Below are 24,798 nucleotides of genomic sequence, written 5' to 3' on the forward strand. Positions count from 1 at the left end.
ATTCAACCCTTCAATACCAGGACGTGCGAATTTAACTCTTGCTCTCAGACAATTTCCTTCAACTTGGCCTCTGACGATGGAGGGGCTGATGGGTGAGGTGTTCGGAGCAATGTCTTTCACAGCTATACCTCTTCACTTTAACTTGACACAGATTTTCATTCTGCTGAATTTCTCTCACACAGGTAAGTTAGGAGCAATGTCTTTCAAACTATACCTCTTTCACTTTAACCTGGCCCAAATTTTCTTGTAGTTTTCACACATAGCTCAGTTAGACGTAAACAATAATACGGTTCTACATTCTCCCCACAGCATTTCTTCACGTCTAGCATCCTACTCCAGAGTTATTGTTACGACTCAACAAACAAGATAGGGAGTTGGCAAATTTAGGCCTAGTTAGAGTAAAATTAATACAGCTAATAGTAATCCCTCCCATCATACTATAGGTCCCATCCCATGCTGAACCAAACCGTCTCTTGTCAGCAAGAATGGACGACGTCATGGTACTGAAAGGGTTAAGTGGACGGCTTCCCACATGGGGAGTGATGCGCCAAAATTGTGAGGTGGGCAAACAAAGCAGAGGCTGAATTACAAGATGTAGTTTCCAAACACCGAAGTTTTAAAGGATTACTGGGCTTGTTTTTAAGTTATGTTGTTTTAGTCGTTTACCTGACACAGTTTTGAAGCACAGAATTTTTGAAACACCACTGGATGTGTTATTTTAAAGATATACATTTTTGATGGCGTACCTGACGCAGTTTCGAAGCAAAATGATGTTCTGAAATAGTAATGGGTGTGTTGTTTTGAAGTTACATTGTTTTCGTGGCTTACCTGATGCAATTTCGAAGCAAAGTGATGTTCCGAAGCATTCCTGGGTGTATTGTTTTAAAGTTACGTTGTTTTGAATGGCTTATCTGATACAGTTTGAAGCATAGTCATCTGAAGCATTACTGGGTATGTTGTTTTGAAGTTACGGTGTTCTGAAGCATCGTGTTTTGGAGTGTTTTAAAGCATCATGTTGTTGCAAAGTCAGATGTTGTTGTGAGTCTTGGTGTTGATTCAAAGCATGCTGTTGTTTTGAAGCACAATGTTTTGAAGCCTTATGATGATATGAAGCATTATGTTGATTTGAAGTGCTGTTTCAATTCATAGTGGTCCCCCCCCAAAAAAAAAAAAAAAAAAGTTCCAAGCATACGTGCATCAGGTGGACATACCAAAATATTTAGTTCACAGGAATAATATGGTCAAGAAGGAGTCGTGGTTCAGTTTGCTTGTGTGGAGTATCAGATTACGAGTTGTCTTTTGTCAATACTTCAACCTTCTATCTTCTAGCACAGCGTTTCTTAACCTTTTCCGACCTCAGCACCCCCTTGTAATAATGTCTCTGTCCAGCACCCCTCTACATCTGGTTACTGGGACTGCAGTCATAGGCGTACGAGCTAGGGGGGCTGGGGGGGCTGCAGCCCCCCCAAGGTTTGGGCAGACACAAATTTTTCGGGCAGAGTAGCCAATGTAGCAGGGCTATTCAACTGGCGGATCGTGAGCTAAATCCTGTCCTTGAGTGTTTTTTCTTTTTATATATGAAATTTTACTTTTCCCTTAAAAAACGAAATGCCATAACGGTCCTTTTCTGTACTTTTTAAAAATATTTCTAAGTTCTTACTGTTTATAAACTATCAGCCAGTGTTGACAGGCTGAGCTGGATGCTCGTGTCCGTACCGTCCGTTCGTAAATTACGTAATAGTGGACAGGCTCATAAGTCATAAACTGTACGTGTCTAGGACGGGAGAACAAGTACACACTATGCGTCGGCAGAGTCCCCAAGTCCCGCCCGCCAGTTTGCTCAGGGCTTGAGTGGAAGCTGCACAGTGACACATATCCGGACTTATTCTTTAAAATCCTTAAGTATCACACGATGGTCATGCAGGTGGGAAGCCGTGAAAAGTGTTCACGAGCAAATTGAGAGAATTGTAAAAGCTCTCATTCAGCTAGCAGATGATAAAGATCCCAAGACGTACTCTGATAGTCGTGCATTTCTTTCTGCAATCTGTGACTTTGAGTTCATTCTTGGACTCTGTATCCTCAATGTCATTCTTTCAAACACCAACAGTCTGAGCAGATACTTTTTCATTCATTCATTGCCAGACGCCATGTGTCCCAAACGGGGTGGCCAACGGCTTAGAGTTAATTGTTTTACAGGGAGGGGCACTAATCCTCCACCAACCCCACTTGACACGTAGGGATGCCAACAGCATCTGGTGTTCGCAGGCGGTCACCCATCCAAGTACTAACCAGACTGTCCAAAAATATGGATGTCATCACTGCTTGCCGAAATGCAGATCTTACCATCAGGACATTGGGAGAATGTCGTAATGATGATAGCTTTGACAAGATCTGGCAAAGGGCTGACCAAATCAGCCAAAACATAAAATCTTGAATTGAAAACACAAGATTCAACTTCTGTGATGCACGGATACCTCGAAAAAAACCTATCTCGTCGATTGCAAGCCCTTGTAGGAGAACTGACAGGGATGGATGCCCCTCTCCCGGTGACGACTCGAGGTGCCTGGAACCACTGTCTGACTCTCTTCTTCTTCATTTCTGCAACATTCGCGGCCTTTCATCTAACTTTCGCTCTGTTGAGCACCACCTCTCCTCCTCTAAACCTCACCTTCTTTTTCTAACGGAGACTCAGCTGTCTGAGGCAACTGACAGCAAACCCTTTTCTGTATCCTCCTACTTTCTCTACACTCATTTCAAAGCCAAAGGTGGCTGTTGCGTATACATACGCAACGACTTATCTTGCTCTCGTGTTCCTGAACTTGATTCTTCTGAATTCTCCACTCTCTGGCTTCGGCTTTCCTGTCATTCTCTGACTAAATATATCTGTGCTGTTTACTTATCCCCTAATTCTACTGACTATCAAAAATTCTTCGACTATCTTACTTCTACGATGGAACACATTCTGTCCATTTCTCCTTTCTCTGAAATCTCCATTCTTGGAGATTTCAATGTTCACCACCACCTTTGGCTCTCCTCTCCTTTCACGGATCCACCTGGTGAACAAGCCTACATCTTTTCTATCCTTAATGACCTACAGCAGCTTGTACAGCACCCTACCCGTATCCCTGACCGCCTTGGAGAGAGCTCCAACATACTTGACCTCTTCCTCACAACTAATCCTTCTGCTTACTCTGTTAATCTTTTCTCTCCGTTGGGCTCCTCCGATCACAACCTTATTACCTTAACCTGTCCTATCGCTCCAGTACGGCCTGCGGACCCTCCAGGGAAATGTCGTCTCTGGCATTTTGGAGCCGCGGACTGGGAGGCCCTCAGGCAGTACGTCTTTGATTTTCCCTGGAATGATTATTGCTTCCATGGCCGTGAGCCATCTGAGTGTGCCTTGCGCATTATGGAGGTTATTCTCTCTGGCATGGAAGCATACATTCCTTTCTCATATCCTTTGACTAACGCAAGAAAGCCTTGGTTTAATCACACTTGTTCTAATGCTGTCCACAACAAGGAGAAGGCCTACAAAAGGTACCGAAGCCAACCCACCCCTGAATCACATAATCTTTACGTTTCTGCCCGGAATCGTGTTAAGTCTGTTCTTCGCTCTACTAAAAATAATTTCATCCATACTAAATGCTCTCAACTCTCCAACTCGAATTCTTCCCGCTCCTTCTGGCACCTTGCCAAAAATCTTTCTAACAACTTTACCTCATCATCCTTCCCTCCTCTTTTCTACTCTGATGGTTCTGTAGCTATTTCTTCTACTGATAAAGCAGATCTCTTCGCACAGACTTTCTCCTCCAATTCCACCTTAGACGATTCCGGTGCTGTTCCTCCATCACTTCCCCCTCTGACTTCCTCATGGCTGACATTAAAATTTCTTCAGTTGATGTATTTTCTGCCATTACTGGCCTCAGTACTAACAAGGCATATGGGCCTGATGGGGTCCCTCCTGTTGTTCTCAAAAACTGTGCTTCTGTGCTTACACCCTGCCTAGGCAAACTATTTCGCCTTTGTCTGTCAACTTGTACCTTTCCTTCTTGCTGGAAGTTTGCTCTCATTCAGCCAGTCCCAAAGAAGGGTGACCACTCCCAACCCTCCAACTATCGTCCAATTGCTTTAACGTCCTGTATTTCAAAAGTTTTCGAGTCAATTCTTAATAGAAAAATTTTAAGGCATCTTTCCTATCACAACCTTCTTTCCGATCGTCAGTATGGGTTCCGTCAGGGACGCTCCACTGGCGATCTTCTCACCTACCTTTCAGACTCCTGGTCATCCTCCTTTCGGGACTTTGGCGAAAGCTTTGCCATTGCACTTGACATCTCAAAGGCTTTCGATCGAGTCTGGCATAAATCTTTAATTTCCAAACTGCCCTCCTACGGTTTCTATCCTTCTATCTGTGCCTTCATCGCTAGCTTCCTTTCTGGTCGTTCTATAGCTGCTGTCGTAGACGGCCATCGTTCTTCGCCTAGATCTATTAACAGTGGTGTTCCTCAGGGCTCTGTCCTATCACCAACTCTCTTCCTTTTATTCATCAATGATCTTCTAAGCTGTACATCTAACCCTATCCACTCATACGCTGATGACTCCACCCTTCACCTTTCCATTCGGTTCCCGCAACGCCCATCTCAACAGTTACTTCAAGAAACAAGGGATGAGGCTATGGCACACCTAATGTCTGACTTGGCTCATATCTCTGACTGGGGTAAAAATAATATGGTTGTCTTTAATGCATCTAAGACTCAGTTCTTACACCTATCAACCCGACAAAATCTTCCACAGGTATACCCGCTAATGTTTAAAAATATTCAGATTAATCCTGCATCATCCTTGAACATGCTTGGGGTTTCATTTACTCGGGACTTATCTTGGAAAGATCATATTACATCTCTTGTAAAATCTGCTTCCAAGAGATTGGGTGTGCTAAGCCGACTCCGCTCTTTCTTTACCCCTGCACAATTGTTGACTCTATACAGGGGTTTTATCCGCCCCTGTGTGGAGTACAACTCTCATGTGTGGGGAGGCTCCCCACATACAGCTCTTCTCAATAGGGTGGAGTCAAAGGCTTTTCGTTTCATTAACTCTCCTCCTCTTACTGACTCCCTTCAACCTCTGTCTCTTCGCCGCACTGTTGCATCTTTATCTCTTTTCTATCGCTACTTTAATGGTCACTGCTCCTCTGAACTGTCTGCTTGCATTCCTCCACCTCTACGACGGGCGCGTAGCACCCGTCTGGCAGCAAACTCTCATCCCTTTTCTGTCCAACTCTCTAATGCAAGAGTTAACCGTTACTCCCAGTCTTTCATTTACGCAACAGGTCAGCTCTGGAACTGTCTCCCTCTGTCTGTATTTCCTTCTGCCTATGATCTCCAGTCTTTCAAACGTTGTGTGTCCAGGCATCTCAAAATGATCGGATCTTGAATTTGGCTCTCTATTGTTTTTTGTTTTTCTCTTGGAGGGAACTGTTACTGCGGGCTCATGCCTTTGATTCCTTCTTCCTTGCATTAAAAAAAAAAAAAAAAAAAAAACACTGACACCAGTACAGCATCATCGTGTCAACACTTATTACAATTCAATTGACAAGATCACGTCAGAACTGGAAGTTCGTTTCAAGGGTAATGATCAAGATGATCTGTGTGCTCTTGGTGCCATTGCAATAAGTGATTCACTATCACAAAGTGACTATGAACTAGTTGCAAACTTTTATGGCCTGGACAAGGATCTGATGGAAGCAGAACAGAGACTTTTCTTTCAGTTTGAGCAAAGGCGACAAGGAGTCTTCCTCAAGACAGCATCAGATGTTGTCCAGTTTCTACACGAAAATGAACTGTCAGAAATGGTACCCGAGTTCATGAAAGTTGTATCTCTTTTGGCTGTCATCCCTGCTACTTCATGTTCAGCAGAGAGGTCTTTCAGTGGACTTCGTAAGCTGAAATCCTACCTTCGCAGCACCATGGGTCAAGCAAGAGTTAGCTGCCTAGCACTTATCAACATTGAAAGAGAATATGCTACTAGAGTGATTGAAGAAGATATGGACAAAATTATAGATGTTTTTGGAAAAAGAAAGGGACGTGAAAAATATTTTTTCTAACTTGATTTTTTCTGTAAGTCTTAACTTTATTATGGATAGGAAAAGAAGCACTTTATTTTTCTAATCATGTTCTAATTTAATATGAAGGTGAACTATAATTTGCAATTTTTAATAATTACTATATTTATACCATTCAACCATTGCAATTTATTTCAGTAACAGCTATTATTTATTTAGTATATTACATTAAAAAGTATAACCCATACTAATTACTCAGTTCAATTTTATACTGTAGGCTTTATGTAATACTTGTAAATGTGGATGAAATTTAGCAGTTCAGTTAACCTTCATTTTTACATGGTGTGTAGAATAAATGTGCAATGTCTTCATGAAGTGTGGTTTCTTCCTTCAAACACACACACACACACACACACACACATATATATATATATATATATATATATATATATATATATATATATATATATATATATATAATTGCTTGGATTTACAGGCAAAATATGTTTCGGGCAGAGAGAGTTCAGCCCCCCCAGATGAGAAGGGTCCCGTACGCCTATGACTGCAGTTGCTACACTACTGCAGGGTTAAAGTAAAGTGAAGTACTGCCTGACAGTTTATTTTATAGTCTCAAAAAAAAAAAAAAAAAAAAATCAAGGATGCCAATACTAAGCAAATCCAGTAAGAAAAAATATAATGCAGCATTTTCCAGCACCCCCTAAAAATGATTTCAGCACCCCCTGGGGGTGCTAGCACCCCAGGTTAAGAAACGCCGTTCTAGCAAAACATCCTTCTGACTGTACACAGTACTTTAAAAGGCATCATGTAAATCAGCCTCAAGAGATAAAAACCTCAAAACACTCTTAACAACCGTCATCATCATCATCATCATCATCAACATCCTAACCCACAAATAAATGGGGCAATATATCATCATCATCATCATTATCAACCTAACCCTCTAATATATGGGAAAATATATCATGGTCGTCATCATAATCATCATTATGGTAACCCACTTGTAAATGGGAGAACATAAAAGGAAATATCTAACTCACTCTTGTAACAGTGAAAGGACATGAACCTGGTTCTCTAACAACCCATTATGGCACTCAAACTCATGAAGCAAGAGACTGGCTAACATGATCAGCTTTGAATGAGGTGTTGCTTTGAAGTGTGGCGTTGCTTTGAAGTGTGATGTTGCACTGAAATTATGTGTTGGTTTGAAGTGTGGTGTTGCTTTGAAGTGTAGTGTTGCTTTGAAGTGTGGTGTTGCTTTGAAGTGTAGTGTTGTTTTGAAGTGTGATGTTGCTTTGAAGTGTGATGTTGCTTTGAAGTGTGATGTTGCTTTGAAGTGTGATGTTGCTTTGAAGTATGGTGTTGCACTGAAATTATGTGTTGGTTTGAAGTGTGGTGCTTCGAAGCATGGTGCTGTTTAGAAGTGCTGTACTTCGAACCACAATGTTGCTTTAAAGCTTGTTTCAAAATGATGTTGTCTTGGATAATGACAGTTTTTCTTAGCTATGGTGCTGAAACGACTGACTGCATTAATGGTATTGTCGAAATGTTTATCCCTCTAACTATACCAATCAAAGAGAAATGGTTGTTTAGCTTGCGCGACACAATCAGATACCACAATGGTGTTTCAAATTGGTGTTGTTTTCAAGAATGATCCTTTTTTTTTTTTTTTTTTTTAGTATAATGCTGAAGTGACACTCTGTAGTAGATGGTCTTGTCAAATTACTCACCCCTCTATCCCACCAAATCAGATTTGTGTTACGGACCTGGACCCTTTGACTCAGATTTCAAACAATTATTAGTGGCCACGATTCAGCACCTAAGTTCAATACTGATCATGTAAGCAGCCATAAAAAGGTGAATACACTCCTGATGTGCCAAAAATAATGAAAAAGACATTCAATAAACTCCAAGTCAAGCAACCCTACCTAATAATTTCTGGAGAGCACCCGAACACAGTATAATTCTTTCCTTTTTCCACTGTTTTTCTTTTTTTTTTCTAAGACAAATATGTTCCTGTTTACCATCTGAATTCTTTTACATGCATTCGCAGACTTACAAAAAATTACCTGCCATAGCTAGGATTCGTTTTGCAGGAAAGATAAGTGGAAAGAGTAACAGAATATCTCCAAGCTTATCATTCTACAGTTACAAATCTTTGGTCCCTGTCCATCCATCTATAACCTGCTACTCAGAGTTTTTGTTTTTGTTTTTTACATCTCACTACAAAGTAGTTTTTTTTTTTTTCTTGCTGCCTCCAGACGATTTTTTCAGTTCTGGAAAAAAGGCCTCTCGTACTGAAGGGGTTTATTTACTCTACCTAACCCCTACGGTGGAAAAAAGGGTAAGGATGTATAAAAGCGTGTGGAAATGGCAAGACTGAAATGAAAAAAAAAATCGTCCTCCAGTTCTCAATGGACGCCCGAATTTCTCTCTCTCTCTCTCTCTCTCTCTCTCTCTCTCTCTCTCTCTCTCTCTCTCTCTCTCGCTACCTTCAGACGGTTTTGAGCCAAGGAGGAAATTTATTGCAGTTTGTCAAAAATAGTGAAAGTAACAATATACTGTATTGAACTCCTTAATTTACCTCAGGTATATGTTTTTAATTTACTTCACGTGACTAGGTGGTAGGAAAAAAAGTGTTACGGACCTGTACCCTTTCCATTGCGCTTCTTCGTGGCCACCAGGATATTTTAGAGACTAGGACGGTACTACGGCTCTGCATCCTTCTATAGCGCTTCTTCGTGACTAGCATCATATTCTAGTGGTAATCTAATCCACATCGCAGGATTCAAGATGAAGGACGGCAATTTTTTAGGCCAAGTTAGGGGGAAAGGAGTATAGAAGAGTTGAATAAAACAGTCCGGAGATAGCAAGAATATACAGGCCATCGGGGTGAAGGGGTATCAATCTCACTTCACTGCCCTCATGTCTCTTCCCTCACTTCAACTATTCTTAATATTTGCCGACACTTATTTTTCTTCACAAATATTTACTCATGTTCATTTTCTTTTTTTCACTAATTTCACTTCTTTTCCTTAACATCCTTTTACTTTATACACCTCATCTCAGCTTTTCCTCCCCTCACCTCACTTTATTACATTTCATTTCACCTCATTCTTTATTTACTTCATATCACTTCCCTTAGCTTCCTGTCAATACATTTCAAGCCTAGTCTCCCCTCACCTCACTTCTTTACACTTCATTTCACCTCATTCAACCTACAGACACTTCATCTCAGAACTTCTTTGCACTTCCCTACCCTTCTCTCCTTCATTCATTCGTCTTAAAACTTCCCCTCACTTCACTCTCTTTGTCTTAAACTTCCCATCTCTTGTTTCAGTCTCTTCATATTATTTGCTATTCTCTTAAACTTGGAACTTGATGCCCTTTCACTCATCTTCATTCATTTTCAACTTTCCACTTCACCTCACTCATCCCAGCTAACTTCATCCCTCACTCTCTATGCCTCTATATCTTTAGATTTTCGTTTCTCCCAAACTCACAAATATTTCTTACATCAGTTCGCCCACTCATCTCATTTTACTCATCTCACGTCCAACTTTATTTCGCCTCAGCTCACCTCAAATCTATGATCAGTGTTTCTAGGCATTACTATATAGAACTTCCTGGTATCTTTATATTCTTTCATTTTCTAACTCAAAAATATGTGTAAATTTACCCATAGATTTACATAGTTCCATTTTCCCTTTTTTTGTTTTTAAATCCCCACTTACTCTCTAAATATATCATTTTAATCATAGGCTGCCATATTTCCAAATTTTATATTTCTTTTCACTGTAAAATTGGATACATCTCGAATTAATTCACACATCGGCTTTTACATGTCCAATTTCATATTCTTTCGGATTTTTCAACTGTATTAAACATTTCTTACTCAAATTATTTCAACTCACACTTCGTCTATGGTTCAAAGATTTAAAATTTCAATTCTTCCTTTTTTCTCTCTCCTCACAGAGTATCTTATTTCAATTTCTTCACTCAGCTAACTCACTAGCTAACTCTCACGCTTTCTAACATTCCAGTATTTCAGTTCCTTCCGTGCTCTAATTTATCAGCTTTTCTAAGTTATCTTTCCCAAGCATATCCCCATTCTCCTTTCATTTCAGCTCATTTCACCCTTTCTATCCAATATTCTGGTCATTTTAAACCTTTCATCTTTCCATAGTTTCTCATTCTTCTATAATTTTAGCTCACAAACGATCCCACTTTCTCAGTTCATATCTCGTCTCACCTCAGCTCACATTTGTTCTCTGATTCACAGCTCCAGTAGTTGTAATGCTTCCAGACATCCAGATTTCCAGATTTTTACGTTGTCCTTGAATTCTAGCTCACAGACGATCTCACTTTTCTCAGCTCATCTCAAATTTCTTCTCGCCTTGGCTCACTTCTCTCTGATTTTTTTTTTTTTTTAGTCGTGTAAGGCACTTTCGCTTTTAATTATTTTAGCTCACTAAGCTCATCTCAAATCCCGTCTCACATCACTGATTTGGCTCAACTCTTCTCACATGGCTAACTTGACTCATCTCATCTCATATATCATCTCTTTTTGGATCAGTTCTCTCCTCTGATCCATAGTTTCAAACTGAAAGTCTTCCCAGTTCTTGTCTCTATTTTCCCTTCCCAATTCATCTCTTTTCCTCTCTTTACTTTACCTTTCCACTGCGTCTATTGTTCCTTCTTCCTTTCTTTATTCTTCCTTGCCAGTTTCTCTTTATTTTCCTTCCTAATTCCTCTTTTTATTTTTCTTCCTATTTTCTTTCCCAGTTCCTCTCTATTTCTAGTTCTCAATCACTTGGGTGGGCGGTCTTTTTCATGAGGGTTTTGGAAAGATGAATGACTACTCTTTTAGAGAGAGAGAGAGAGAGAGAGAGAGAGAGAGAGAGAGAGAGAGAGAATGACGTAAACCTTTTGAGAAACTCATGCAAATCCATGACTGAGGTCTGTATCTAAAAAAGGAAAGGCTGAGAAAGGAAGACAAGAAGAGAGAGAGAGAGAGAAAAAAAAAAGGAAGGCAGGAAGAAAAGGAAAAATGAAAGATAAAAAGAGCGTAGAAGAAACCAAAGAAAATGGAGATGAGGTAAACATCAAGGGAGACTCATACGAACACCAGAGATTAAAAAAAAAAAAAAAAAAGCAAGCAGTAAAAAAAAATTACGAAGAGTTAAAAGACAGTGAAATTTAGAGAAAACGTGACTGGTAACAAAAAAGTAGAGAAGTACAGTAGGCGAGACTCATGTAGATCACAGAGAAAGAGCTACCCCATAGAAACGAAAAGATCCTGGAAAGATGAAACAAAGAATAAAAGTCGTGAAGAAAAAGAGAAGGAAACAAGGAAAGCTTAGAGAAAATGAGAGGCTAAAATATAAGTGAGGAAGTTACATTAGGGGGTGACTCGTGTATCCCAGACGGCACTACCTCTAGCGAGGAAAAAGACCATGGAGAGAAAAAAAAAAAAAAAAAAAAAAAACGAACACTTGTGAAGAAGGATGAAAAGAAAAAGGATAGTCACAGCTTAGAGAAAACGAGATAGGGAAAAGGAAAATGGAAAAGTTAATATTAGGGGGTACTCAGGTAGACTCCAGATGGAGGACCGCCGCTAGAGATACCGCCACTAATAGCCCCGTCCACCGTAGACTAGAGGCTGAGTTGCAGTAGGAGAAGTCACAGGAGCAGACCCGGCGGATGAGGACCCGGGTGGTGTAGGTCTCGCACGTGTTGGTCATGATGGTGTCGTTGGTGGCGCAGTTTCGGTGGAAGCTCTCCATCTCCCCTGGGGAGAAAAGGAGAGGGGTAGATTATAGGGAGGCTTCCTAGCACCTCTTCCTTAGAGATTTATTTTGCATATTGAGCTATTAATATTTGCTGGCACGGTATTTTTTAAATCTCGTTATAATACGGATTACAGCAAATAGGAGAATTATGAGCTTAATGCATGGAATAAATTACTAAGGAAAAGGTATTAGGGAATCGCCCAGACAGATTAAAAAAGATCTATGGACCACGCAGACAATTATTCTATCCCTTTTAGATGGTTCGGGCTTATACGAGAGAGAGAGAGAGAGAGAGAGAGAGAGAGAGAGAGAGAGAGAGAGAGAGAGAGAGAGAGAGAGTATTTATACCGATATATTGACAACTGCCACAGTACATTAACATCAGAAAAAGCTTAATTCAGAGAGAGAGAGAGAGAGAGAGAGAGAGAGAGAGTCAAACATTTATACAAATCTGCTGACTACCAGTAGAATGTATATCAGTATAATAAATAAAATTTAATCCAGAGAGAGAGAGAGAGAGAGAGAGAATCACCATGCATACGTAATGTGCTGCCAATTTGCATGAACAATACTTTGCCTGAATTATCAAAGAGAGAAAATCAGTTAAGGTTTTGGTCAATAAATTATTTGCAAGAACTAACATTATTATTATTTTTTATCAGTATCTCATTTATATATTTATTTCATTACCTTTTCCTTACTTTTTTTTATTACCATTACTTTATAGATATTTACCTTGGAGCTGCATATAAAACTGTTCTTTAGAAACTCGCCGGATTTGTATTATCTATCTATTCTATCAATAGCAAGACGCCTTAATCCGTAAAGGGTGGCCACAAACAAATCGCCTCCATGTCGCCCTGTCCTCTGCTATTACACTGCCCTCCCCCCAGCTCACACATCTCCTCTCTCATATACCTCTCCACTCCAACTCATCCTCGGTTTACTCTTTACTCTTTATTTCACTTCTCTCTCTCTCTCTCTCTCTCTCTCTCTCTCTCTTAATTCATGATAAAATTGTCCCTGAAACTGTTTGTCAGAAATTCACTATATTTTGCGTAAAAGTTCCTGGTCATGTTAACGCGTCCTGGTGCAAGTGAGGGCAAGAGTGGTCAATATTTGAAGTTATAGGTCAAGGAAGGTCAATGTAGGTCAAAGAAGGTCAATGCAGGTCAAGGTAGGTCAAGGCAGGTCAAGGTAGGTCAAGGTAGGTCAAGGCAGGTCAAGACAAAACTTTCCAATATGTTGACCTTGGACTGTTGAAGAGGTTGTAGTTAATTTTTATTGTTTTTGTAACTTTTCACCAATATTTTTGAAAGGTTATTCTTCTACACACACACACACACACACACACACACACACACACACACGTCATGTGTGTGACCCATTATATGTATGATGTATGTATTTTCGCCACATTCCTTGTATTCATCTAGTCTCTGTTATAATAGCCAAGCATACAGTATGTATGTACGTATGTATGTATGGTTTTGTATGGCTTGTATCACACATGTATCATCTATGTATCATGTATGTATCCTCCCTGTATCCCGTAACAACAGCCCACGGTGCGGGTGTATATATATGTCCGTACGTATGTATGTAAGTTTTTATGTATGCATTCGTGTAAGTATAGCCTTTCCAGCGGACTCCAACCCATTACCCTAGTATGCTCAGAGTGATATACCCCACGCTAGGGACACTGCCTACTTACGCTGATATACTAACATACATACTCTGATACACTAACCTACTGTACTTACTTCCTCTGATATACTAGCCTACTTACGCCCAAACTTGTTTGTTTACCTACTTGGAGATATATTTACTCTGAAACTACTTACTTACTCTGGTATACAAACATACCTTGGTATACTAACATACTGATAAACTAACCTACTTACCCTGATATACTAACCTACTTACTTACTGTTCATAGTCATATGACTGTAGCACCAGTCGAGCAGGGCAGTACTCCCGAGGTGGATGGAAAGCTGATGACAGGGAGTGCTGGATCTCCCGTTTCATCAGCCCTCAGGACTAGTTCCTGACCATCCCCCTTTGCTGAACTTTTTCAGTGTCTCAGTTACACAGAGAGTAGGCCAGCATGCTCTCCAGTACAAATTTCTCTATCTATCTTCACCAAACTACATGCACAGTACACACTACACTTCCTATCCAAAATTCACCAAAATGGCATCAATTCACCCAGCCTCGGAGTCCCCAGGGGGGGGGACCATAAATGCCCCCGCCATCTGCCCCTCTCCCGGTGACGACTCGAGGTGCCTGGAACCACTGTCTGGCTCTCTTCTTCTTCATTTCTGCAACATTCGCGGCCTTTCCTCTAACTTTCGCTCTGTTGAGCACCACCTCTCCTCCTCTAAACCTCACCTTCTTTTTCTAACTGAGACTCAGCTGTCTGAGGCAACTGACAGCAAACCCTTTTCTGTATCCTCCTACTTTCTCTATACTCATTTCAAAGCCAAAGGTGGCTGTTGTGTATACATACGCAACGACTTATCTTGCTCTCGTGTTCCTGAACTTGATTCTTCTGAATTCTCCACTCTCTGGCTTCGGCTTTCCTGTCATTCTCTGACTAAATATATCTGTGCTGTTTACTTATCCCCTAATTCTACTGACTATCAAAAATTCTTCGACTATCTTACTTCTACGATGGAACACATTCTGTCCATTTCTCCTTTCTCTGAAATCTCCATTCTTGGAGATTTCAACGTTCACCACCACCTTTGGCTCTCCTCTCCTTTCACGGATCCACCTGGTGAACAAGCCTACATCTTTTCCATCCTTAATGACCTAGAGCAGCTTGTACAGCACCCTACCCGTATCCCTGACCGCCTTGGAGAGAGCTCCAACATACTTGACCTCTTCCTCACAACTAATCCTTCTGCTTACTCTGTTAATCTTTTCTCTCCGTTGGGCTCCTCCGATCACAACCTTATTACCTTAACCTGTCCTATCGCTCCAGTACGGCCTGCGGACCCTCCAGGGAAACGTCGTCTCTGGCATTTTGGAGCCGCGGACTGGGAGGCCCTCAGGCAGTACTTCTTTGATTTTCCCTGGAATGATTATTGCTTCCATGGCCGTGAGCCATCTGAGTGTGCCTTGCGCATTACGGAGGTTATTCTCTCGGGCATGGAAGCATACATTCCTTTCTCATATCCTTTGACTAACGCAAGAAAGCCTTGGTTTAATCACGCTTGTTCTAATGCTGTCCGCAACAAGGAGAAGGCCTACAAAAGGTACCGGAGCCAACCCACCCCTGAATCACATAATCTTTACGTTTCTGCCCGGAATCGTGCTAAGTCTGTTCTTCGCTCTACTAAAAATAATTTCATCCATACTAAATGCTGTCAACTCTCCAACTCGAATTCTTCCCGCTCCTTCTGGCACCTTGCCAAAAATCTTTCTAACAACTTTACCTCATCATCCTTCCCTCCTCTTTTCTACTCTGATGGTTCTGTAGCTATTTCTTCTACTGATAAAGCAGATCTCTTCGCACAGACTTTCTCCTCCAATTCCACCTTAGACGATTCCAGTGCTGTTCCTCCATCACTTCCCCCTCTGACTTCCTCATGGCTGACATTAAAATTTCTTCAGTTGATGTATTTTCTGCCATTACTGGCCTCAGTACTAACAAGGCATATGGGCCTGATGGGGTCCCTCCTGTTGTTCTCAAAAACTGTGCTTCTGTGCTTACACCCTGCCTAGGCAAACTATTTCGCCTTTGTCTGTCAACTTGTACCTTTCCTTCTTGCTGGAAGTTTGCTCTCATTCAGCCAGTCCCAAAGAAGGGTGACCACTCCCAACCCTCCAACTATCGTCCAATTGCTTTAACTTCCTGTATTTCAAAAGTTTTCGAGTCAATTCTTAATAGAAAAATTTTAAGGCATCTTTCCTATCACAACCTTCTTTCCGATCGTCAGTATGGGTTCCGTCAGGGACGCTCCACTGGCGATCTTCTCACCTACCTTTCAGACTCCTGGTCATCCTCCTTTCGGGACTTTGGCGAAAGCTTTGCCATTGCACTTGACATCTCAAAGGCTTTCGATCGAGTCTGGCATAAATCTTTAATTTCCAAACTGCCCTCCTACGGTTTCTATCCTTCTATCTGTGCCTTCATCGCTAGCTTCCTTTCTGGTCGTTCTATAGCTGCTGTCGTAGACGGCCATCGTTCTTCTCCTAGATCTATCAACAGTGGTGTTCCTCAGGGCTCTGTCCTATCACCAACTCTCTTCCTTTTATTCATCAATGATCTTCTAAGCTGTACATCTAACCCTATCCACTCATACGCTGATGACTCCACCCTTCACCTTTCCATTCGGTTCCCGCAACGCCCATCTCAACAGTTACTTCAAGAAACAAGGGATGAGGCTATGGCACACCTAATGTCTGACTTGACTCATATCTCTGACTGGGGTAAAAATAATATGGTTGTCTTTAATGCATCTAAGACTCAGTTCTTACACCTATCAACCCGACAAAATCTTCCACAGGTATACCCACTGATGTTTAATAATATTCAGATTAATCCTGCATCATCCTTGAACATGCTTGGGGTTTCATTTACTCGGGACTTATCTTGGAAAGATCATATTACATCTCTTGTAAAATCTGCTTCCAAGAGATTGGGTGTGCTAAGCCGACTCCGCTCTTTCTTTACCCCTGCACAATTGTTGACTCTATACAGGGGTTTTATCCGCCCCTGTGTGGAGTACAACTCTCATGTGTGGGGAGGCTCCCCACATACAGCTCTTCTCAATAGGGTGGAGTCAAAGGCTTTTCGTCTCATTAACTCTCCTCCTCTTACTGACTCCCTTCAACCTCTGTCTCTTCGCCGCACTGTTGCATCTTTATCTCTTTTCTATCGCTACTTTAATGGTCACTGCTCCTCTGAACTGTCTGCTTGCATTCCTCCACCTCTACGACGGGCGCGTAGCACCCGTCTAGCAGCAAACTCTCATCCCTTTTCTGTCCAACTCTCTAATGCAAGAGTTAACCGTTACTCCCAGTCTTTCATTTATGCAACAGGTCAGCTCTGGAACTGTCTCCCTCTGTCTGTATTTCCTTCTGCCTATGATCTCCAGTCTTTCAAACGTAGTGTGTCCAGGCATCTCAAAATGATCGGATCTTGAATTTGGCTCTGTATTGTATTTTGTTTTTCTCTTGGAGGGAACTATTACTGCAGGCTCATGCCTTTGGTTCCTTCTTCCTTGCATAAAAAAAAAAAAAAAAAAAAAAAAAAAAAATATACTAACATACACCCAGGCTTCCTTATTGTCATACACTAATTTACTTACACAGTGGCTTACTTACACCAATATACTCACCGACTCACTCGAAAGCTTGTCTGTCTACTTGCCATAGGGCCTACTTACCCGAATACACTAACCCACTTTGAGACCTACTTACAGTACTTACCAGTCTACCCTAAAACAGTACACCTATTTGCGCCTATACACCATTAGTACACCTGGGTCTCACAGACCCACAAAATAGAAAAAAAAAAAAAATACTCGTGTTTTATTTACTGAATCCTTGACAAATCTACAACCTTTTTGGTTCAATTTACAATGCAATAATGAATATACAATTAGAATTAACATATTTAAAGCATTTTAGGCAAAATTTTGAAAAAAAATCTTTACAGTTTCTGTTTACATGGACCCCATAAGAAAAGAAACGACACAATGATGCTCTCACTGCTGTCAAAGCTAGTGGCATGAAGGGTCTTCGTGGTGTGGAGAGGGCAATTCACAGGGTGAAAAAATTTGCATCACACAACAGTAAATTTCAGCTCCCCTTATCCAGTACACCTGGGTCTCACAGACCCGACCACGACTTTAGTGTGTTATACACCAAAACAGAAGGAGACCTGGAAAACCACACGGCCACCTTTAGCATCGGCATTCAAACCTAGGAAGCTATTGAGAAGGACAGGGGTCCCTGACATATAGTAGTTGCTAAACCAGTAAGTGGCAAAAAGTGGCCGGGTCTCTCAGACCCAGGTGTACTGTTTCAGGGTACTCACTAACATATCCACTCTAGGCTGTTCTTCATTCTCAGTACTTACATGTAGACCTACTTGCAGATATTACATTTATGCGTAAGTATTTCCCTTACCTACAAACCTACTTCACCATCTCAACATCATCATCATCATCATTCTCGTCTTCACCATCATCACCATCACCACCATCACCACCGTCATCATCATCCATCATCGTCATCATCGTCATCATCACCATCATCAATCATTCTAAACAGGAAGAAAGCATCTCATTTTTCTCCACTCTGACCTAGTAACTGTTAGCCTGTTTCATCAGATCCCAGCAAATCTTCGAATCTCATCTCTCCATCTTGCTCTCCGTCTGCCTCTTCCTCTCACTCCATCTCTAGGCCGCCACCCAGTTACCTGGTTGTTCACTTGTTACGTGTTCTACGAAGGACGTGACCTGCCCACATCCATTTATGTGTTTGGACTGTACTGATTATATCCTTTACTTTCCTTTATTCCCTTATCCAGGAGGGTCTCTTTTTATCTCTCAATGTGACATCTTTATCTCTCCATGTGATCCCTAATATAATCCTCTCCATTCCTCTCATACCAATCCTAAATTACTCTTCTCCCTAAACAGAATGAAAAAAAATATAAACGTATCATGCTGAGTACATTAAAATCTCGAATGACTGTAATAAGAGACGAAATCGGAAAGTTTAAATACTTTATTTGTGGTATAATAAAGGAGAATGTGTTACCTTTACTCGATTATAATTTATTAAAGCTTTTTATTGGGGTATTATGCTTTTCATTCTTCTTTTTCCTCGTCATCATCATCATCATCATCATCAGCAGCAGCAGCAGCAGCATTCTTCATCATCATCATCATCATCAGCAGCAGCAGCAGCATTCTTCATCATCATCATCATCATCATCTTCATTATTATTATTATTATTATTATTTTTATTATTATTATTATTATTATTATTATTATTACAGGTAATAGTAGTAGTAGTAGCAGTAGTAGTAGTAGCAGTAGCAGTAGCAGTAGTAGTAGACGCAGCAGCAGCAGTATTAGCTGTAGCAGTACTACCATTATTATTATTATTATTATTATTATTATCATTACCTTTACCAAATAGTCTTCAATAACCAACCCTTGCCCTTAACAAAAAAAACAGTAATCAAAGCTAGACCACTTCACCATTTTTCGAGCTACATATAACAAAAGAAAATTTGAGCCCACTGTTCGTTCATGCATTTTTACAGTTCTTCAATGACCTATAAACCTGAAGCGAACGTGGTTAATTAAACTCATAACTCAGAAATGCAAAAAAAAAAAAAAAAAAAAGAAAATAAAGAAAAAAGAAAAGTAAAACGAGAAAGAGAAAAATTAGAAAGATGAAAATGTGTGAGGACGCTTCTTTTTTGGTGAGATGTAAACAGAATGGGGGAAATGAATGGATATGCTGCATCTTGTGGTAATGAGAGAGAGAGAGAGAGAGAGAGAGAATCCAGTGTAAGAGAAATTAGAGCTAGCTTCCACTCTCACCATTAATATCGTAGACGGTCACCGATTCACAGCCCAAGTCGCAGGATTCGGACTCGATCTGCTCCTCAGTGAAGTTGGCGTCCATGCAGCCGTCTATCCTCGAGCTGTTGCTTCGAGGAGAGTAGCTGCAGAGGAAACACTCCACGCTGAGGCCTGGACGGGCAGGAAAAGGAGGACAATCAGGCAGGAAAATTGGGTAGGAAAATTGAGTAGGAAATCAGGAATAATGTAATGATGATGATGATGATGATGATGATGATGGTGATTTGGGAGGAGAAGCTGCAGAGGAAACACACCACGCTGAGGCCTGAGGGGGGAGGAAAATCAGGAGAATATGGTAAGAAAATTGGGTAAGAAATCAGGTAAATATGGTAAGAAAATTGGGTAGGAACTCAGGAAAATATGGTAAGAAGAATGGGTAGGAAATCAGGAAAATGTGGTATGATAATTGGACAGAACATCAGGAAAAACGTGGTGGTGATCATGATGATGATGATGAATTATTACTTCGGGGAGAGTAGTTAACATAAGAAACTCTCCACTCTTAGACCTGTGTGAGGAAAATAAGGAAAATAAGAAAACTGAGTTGGACATCAGGAAAACTGTGGTTGTGGTGGTGGTGATGGTGGTGATGGTGATACTGATGCAGTGTTAACATCACACTGCCACAGGTTATATACACCTCATTCTGTCACACCTTACACACACACACACACACACACACACACACACACACACACACACACACACACACACACACACACACACACAATCTCCCACCCCTACCCTTCCACTTCCACGTCCCCCTCCCTATCCCCCAACCCCATCTCACACAATATAAAAACTGCCTTCGTCTAAACAGCAGCTTCACCCCTTGCCCAGATAATCACAAGGCTCAGTGTAAATGTAAACTGCTGGTCGAGAAAGCCGGGCCCTTTACCTCGCTGCAAAAGACAAAGGGAGGAATTAAGCGCCTGACAGAGAAAAGGAGATTTCGCCTTCTGCAAAACACGCAAGGCTCTTCAACACACGCTCAGGTTGCACGGGTTTATTTCTCCTTAGAGCTTGGGGATTAAAAGCGAAGGTTAGAATAATTTAGAACAAAAACATTTAAAAGTACAAAATAATAAAAACCGATTTACTGCAAGGCATGTCTGGTGCTGGAGTGGGAGCCTTCTCGCACTGGCACCCATATGACAATAGTTCTTTCACACTAACCTGGCCCAGATTTTCGTCCTATCGTAGCTTATTTCACGAAGGTCAGTGGTTGGAAAGGACAATACTATTTTCCATCCTTTCCACAACACATCTTCGTGACTAGAATCATAATCTACTGTTAATAAGGTGTTACAATTTGGAACTCAAGATGGAGAGATGGCAATTTTAAGCCAAATTAGAGTAAAACGAGTATAGTTGACTCTTCTGCTTGGTTATACAAACTACTCTCAACTCCCTCTCTCCATGCCCGCTGAAAGGAGGATGGTGGACTGCAAGAGGAGGGGGACTTAAGCCTACAGTCCACCGAGTTCATGTTCAGATAAGCCTGGGATTACAGCTACTACTACTAAATGGATTTTGGGATTATACGCAGAGTTAAGAAAATTCCAATTTGTTTAGAATAATTTACCTACATAAACAAGGCGGCGCGTCTCCTTGGTTACTAATTCTTGCTGTTTTAAGATAGTAAAAGCCTAGTAGAAAAGAAAGAATGAACGAGACCTATATATAATTCGGTGATTCGCTGGGACTGGATGGAACAGGCGGACATTGAAAAAATAAATAAAAAATGGAAATGCCTATGTTCTGCAGTAGACTGACTCAGCCTGATGATGACCATGACGACGACGATGATGATGATGATGATAACGTTCAATTTTTTCCTGTGCTACTAAAAGACAATTTTCGAAATAATTGTGTAGAGGAGTTTTAAAGGAGCTTTGCACGGCTCTGTGTGTGTGTGTGTGTGTGTGTGTGTGTGTGTAAAAGGCAAGCAATATTGCGTGTACGCTCTTTGTGTGTGCATGTATAAAGGGACTTCAATACCTTGTGTGTGTGTGTGTGTGTGTGTGTGTGTGTGTGTGTGTGACTCAGTGTGTACGTGTGTGTGCTCGCTTGTGTTCTGTGTGCGTGTGCTTGTGCAAAATGCAGGTTAGTTGAGAGTTGTAAATGACAATCATCCGTTTCAGTTCTTTGCAACACGAGGTCACAAGCAAGAAGGCTACAAGTAAGTCACTGAGTACATTTGGCTGCTTGATTATGTGACGCGATGTTGTGTGTGGCGAGAGAGAGAAAGAAAAAAAAAAGTAAGTCGTTTTCCTGATAATCTGGGTGAAAGGAAATGAGATATAAGGGGGATTAGGGGGAGAGAGAGAGAGAGAGAGGGGGGGGGGAGGCTCACATCCTAGGTACAAATGTAGGCAAAGAAAGTCACCTAATATTTCACCTCTTCTATTTCTCACTTTACTCTGCTGGCTAATATTCCTAATCTGAGAGCGACATGGTATATTTCCCTGCCCATAGATACAAAAGTTCGCCTAATATTTCACCTCCTCTGCCTCTCACATTCCTCTGCTGGCTAGGATGAGGGAGACTTGGTTCAGATATCATTAGTGACAGGGGAGTCGAAACAAGGGCTTATATGGTCGAAGGACGATGTAAGGTCACGTTCATTATCCTCGCCTTGTCCTTAATGTCCTTTGAGCTGTAGGGAAAGTGGATTTGGCACGGTCCTTCTGCAGGGGAACTGGTGACAGGTGGGAGAGGCAAGGCTACGACTGCCCAGGGTTGTATCCAAATTCGTGACTGGGAATGCTTCATACACACACACACACACACACACACACACACACACACACACACACACACACACACACACACACACACACACAAGGCAAAAACAAACACAGCAAATTCAGAAAAAGTCAGAGCGGCGGGAAACACACTGCAAATAGAGGAGAGAAGTGACATCGTTAGTACTCTATCTCAACACGATATTTATTCACATTCAAAAATGAAAAGAAATAAAAATGCAACAAATGCGTATCAGATCAGAGCAGCGGGAAACGTACTACAGGGTGGGGCAGAAACATCTGACGTTTTTTTTTTTAAGTTTATTATTAAACCAGTGTGTTAGTTAAACAATTATATTATAGGTACAGAAACATTCAGAAATGTATGGCGTTTAAGCTGACATGTTAGTTTTAAATCACAATGCAGGATCTGGCGTAGGCTCCGAGGACTAATCCCAAGTGCCAGGGAATGGCGTCGAGCTGATCTTGCTGGGCGTCTGTGGATGGCGTCTGGGACGCGGATCACGTTCTCATGTGTACGGACTGATCGATGGCGACCAGGAGGATTTGAGTCTCGCACAGAACCATCTTCACGCCATTTCCTTACCCACAATAACACAGTGTTCCGAGAAGGTGAGATTCGTGTGTTAAAATGTCTCCGAAACGCCCGCTGTATAGCTGTTACAGAGTTTGTTTTGATGAACGTTTCTGCTGCAACAACACGCTCCTGTACAGACCAACCATCCATGCTGACTAAACTCCAAGTAGTGAACTGTGAGACTGTCAACACGCCACCAGCGAACCAAACCTCCAAGTAGTGAACTGTGAGATCGTCAACACGCCACCAGCGAACCAAACCTGTAACCAAAGCAACAACATTTTAAAAACCGTCAGGTGTTTCTGCCCCACCCTGTACATACAGAAGTGAGGTGTGATACCATAAAGCGCTGGGCATCGTCATGAAATATTCTACTTATAATAAATTCGTCTGGTAATATCAAACACACACACACACACACACACACACACACACACACACACACACACACACACACACACACAAAACGAGAAAAATGTAAAAAATGCGGCGAATTCAACATAAACTCAGAAAGACGGGGAACGTACGACACAGGGAGGTGAGAGGTGGCATTGTAATGCACTGGACATCGTCAAAAATACGTTTGGTATAATATAATCATCTAGTGGTATCAGAACACATAAAAACGAGAAAAAAATGCAGAAAAATTACTTAAACTCATAAAGACGGGGAACCTACGACATAGAGAGGAGAGAGATGACATTATTAAAAAACTGTGTATTGTTAAAAAATATAATATATTCTTGTTATAATAAATTCTTCTGGTGGTATTAAAAAAAAAAAAAAGAGAAAAAATGCAGCTAAGTCGCAAAACACTCAGAAAAAAGGGTAACGTACGATAAACAAAGGTGAGAGGTGGCGTCGTCAACACACTGGGCAGAGCCAAAAATATTCTAGTTTAATACAATCGTCTGTTGGTACAGGGTGACCCAAAATGAATGCAAACCATAACACCAGGAAGACGTAGGGGCATTACTCGTGGGAATCAATGGTTCCACCAGGAGGGGGCCACCCCACACACTTCAAACCAAACGTTGCTGTGGCTGCGGCAACGATTCGGGGATCGACTGATCAGTAGGAGGTGGAGGTGTGACCCTGAGTGGGTTCCACACTCACCCGACCTGAATCCCCCAGATTTCCATCCGTGGAGTTATCTGAAGAATCATGTTTGTGAAAACCACCCCTAGAGAATCAGAGACCTGAAAACAGAAATCACAACCAACATCAGAGCTGTCCCAATAGAGGAGTGTGTCCGCGTAACTGGCATTTTCGCATTCAGGAGTGCCAGTGACGTCGAGGTGGTCATTTGGAACACATTTTGGAAAGGTCATAAAAAAAACGGACCATTTGAACTCCAGAACCCAAATTTTCAGGACTGTTTTATCACCTCAGGCCTTAACATCAATGCAAAAATAAAGCAAATCTCTTATCAGTTGTATAAATGACACACTTTTATGGGTTGCATTCATTTTGGGTCACCCTGTATAGAAACACGTAAAAAGTGAGAAAAATACAACAAACTCACATAAAACTCAGAAAGACAGAGAACCTACGACACTGAGAGGTGAGAGGTGACATCGTAAAGCACTGCGCATCTTCAAAAAATGATCTAGTTTAATATAAATGTCTGGTGGTGTCAAAAACACATAAAAAAGAGAGAAAATACTAAAAAAAGCAGCAAAATCAGATAAAACTCAGGAAAACGGGAACGCACGACCGAGAGGTGAAAAGTGACGTCATTTCAGCTCAGGTAAGCGTAATTTTCTGATCCGTTCACTTCGATATTAGTTGACCTGATTACCAGCTCGGAAAATTGTCTGTTTACATCAACGGAGGGATGAAATTAAAGTGTGCAGTACGTATGATTGAGAGAGAGAGAGAGAGAGAGATCATTCTTTGAACTTTGTCTGGCTCTGACCTGCGGCCTGCTCGACTAATTCTTCTAGTCTGGGCAGTGGATAGATATCCGTG

This window comes from Coenobita brevimanus, chromosome 116, assembly GCF_032717465.1.
Source record: "Coenobita brevimanus isolate Jiangsu-jjx chromosome 116, ASM3271746v2, whole genome shotgun sequence".
NCBI classification, from domain to species: Eukaryota; Metazoa; Arthropoda; class Malacostraca; order Decapoda; family Coenobitidae; genus Coenobita; species Coenobita brevimanus.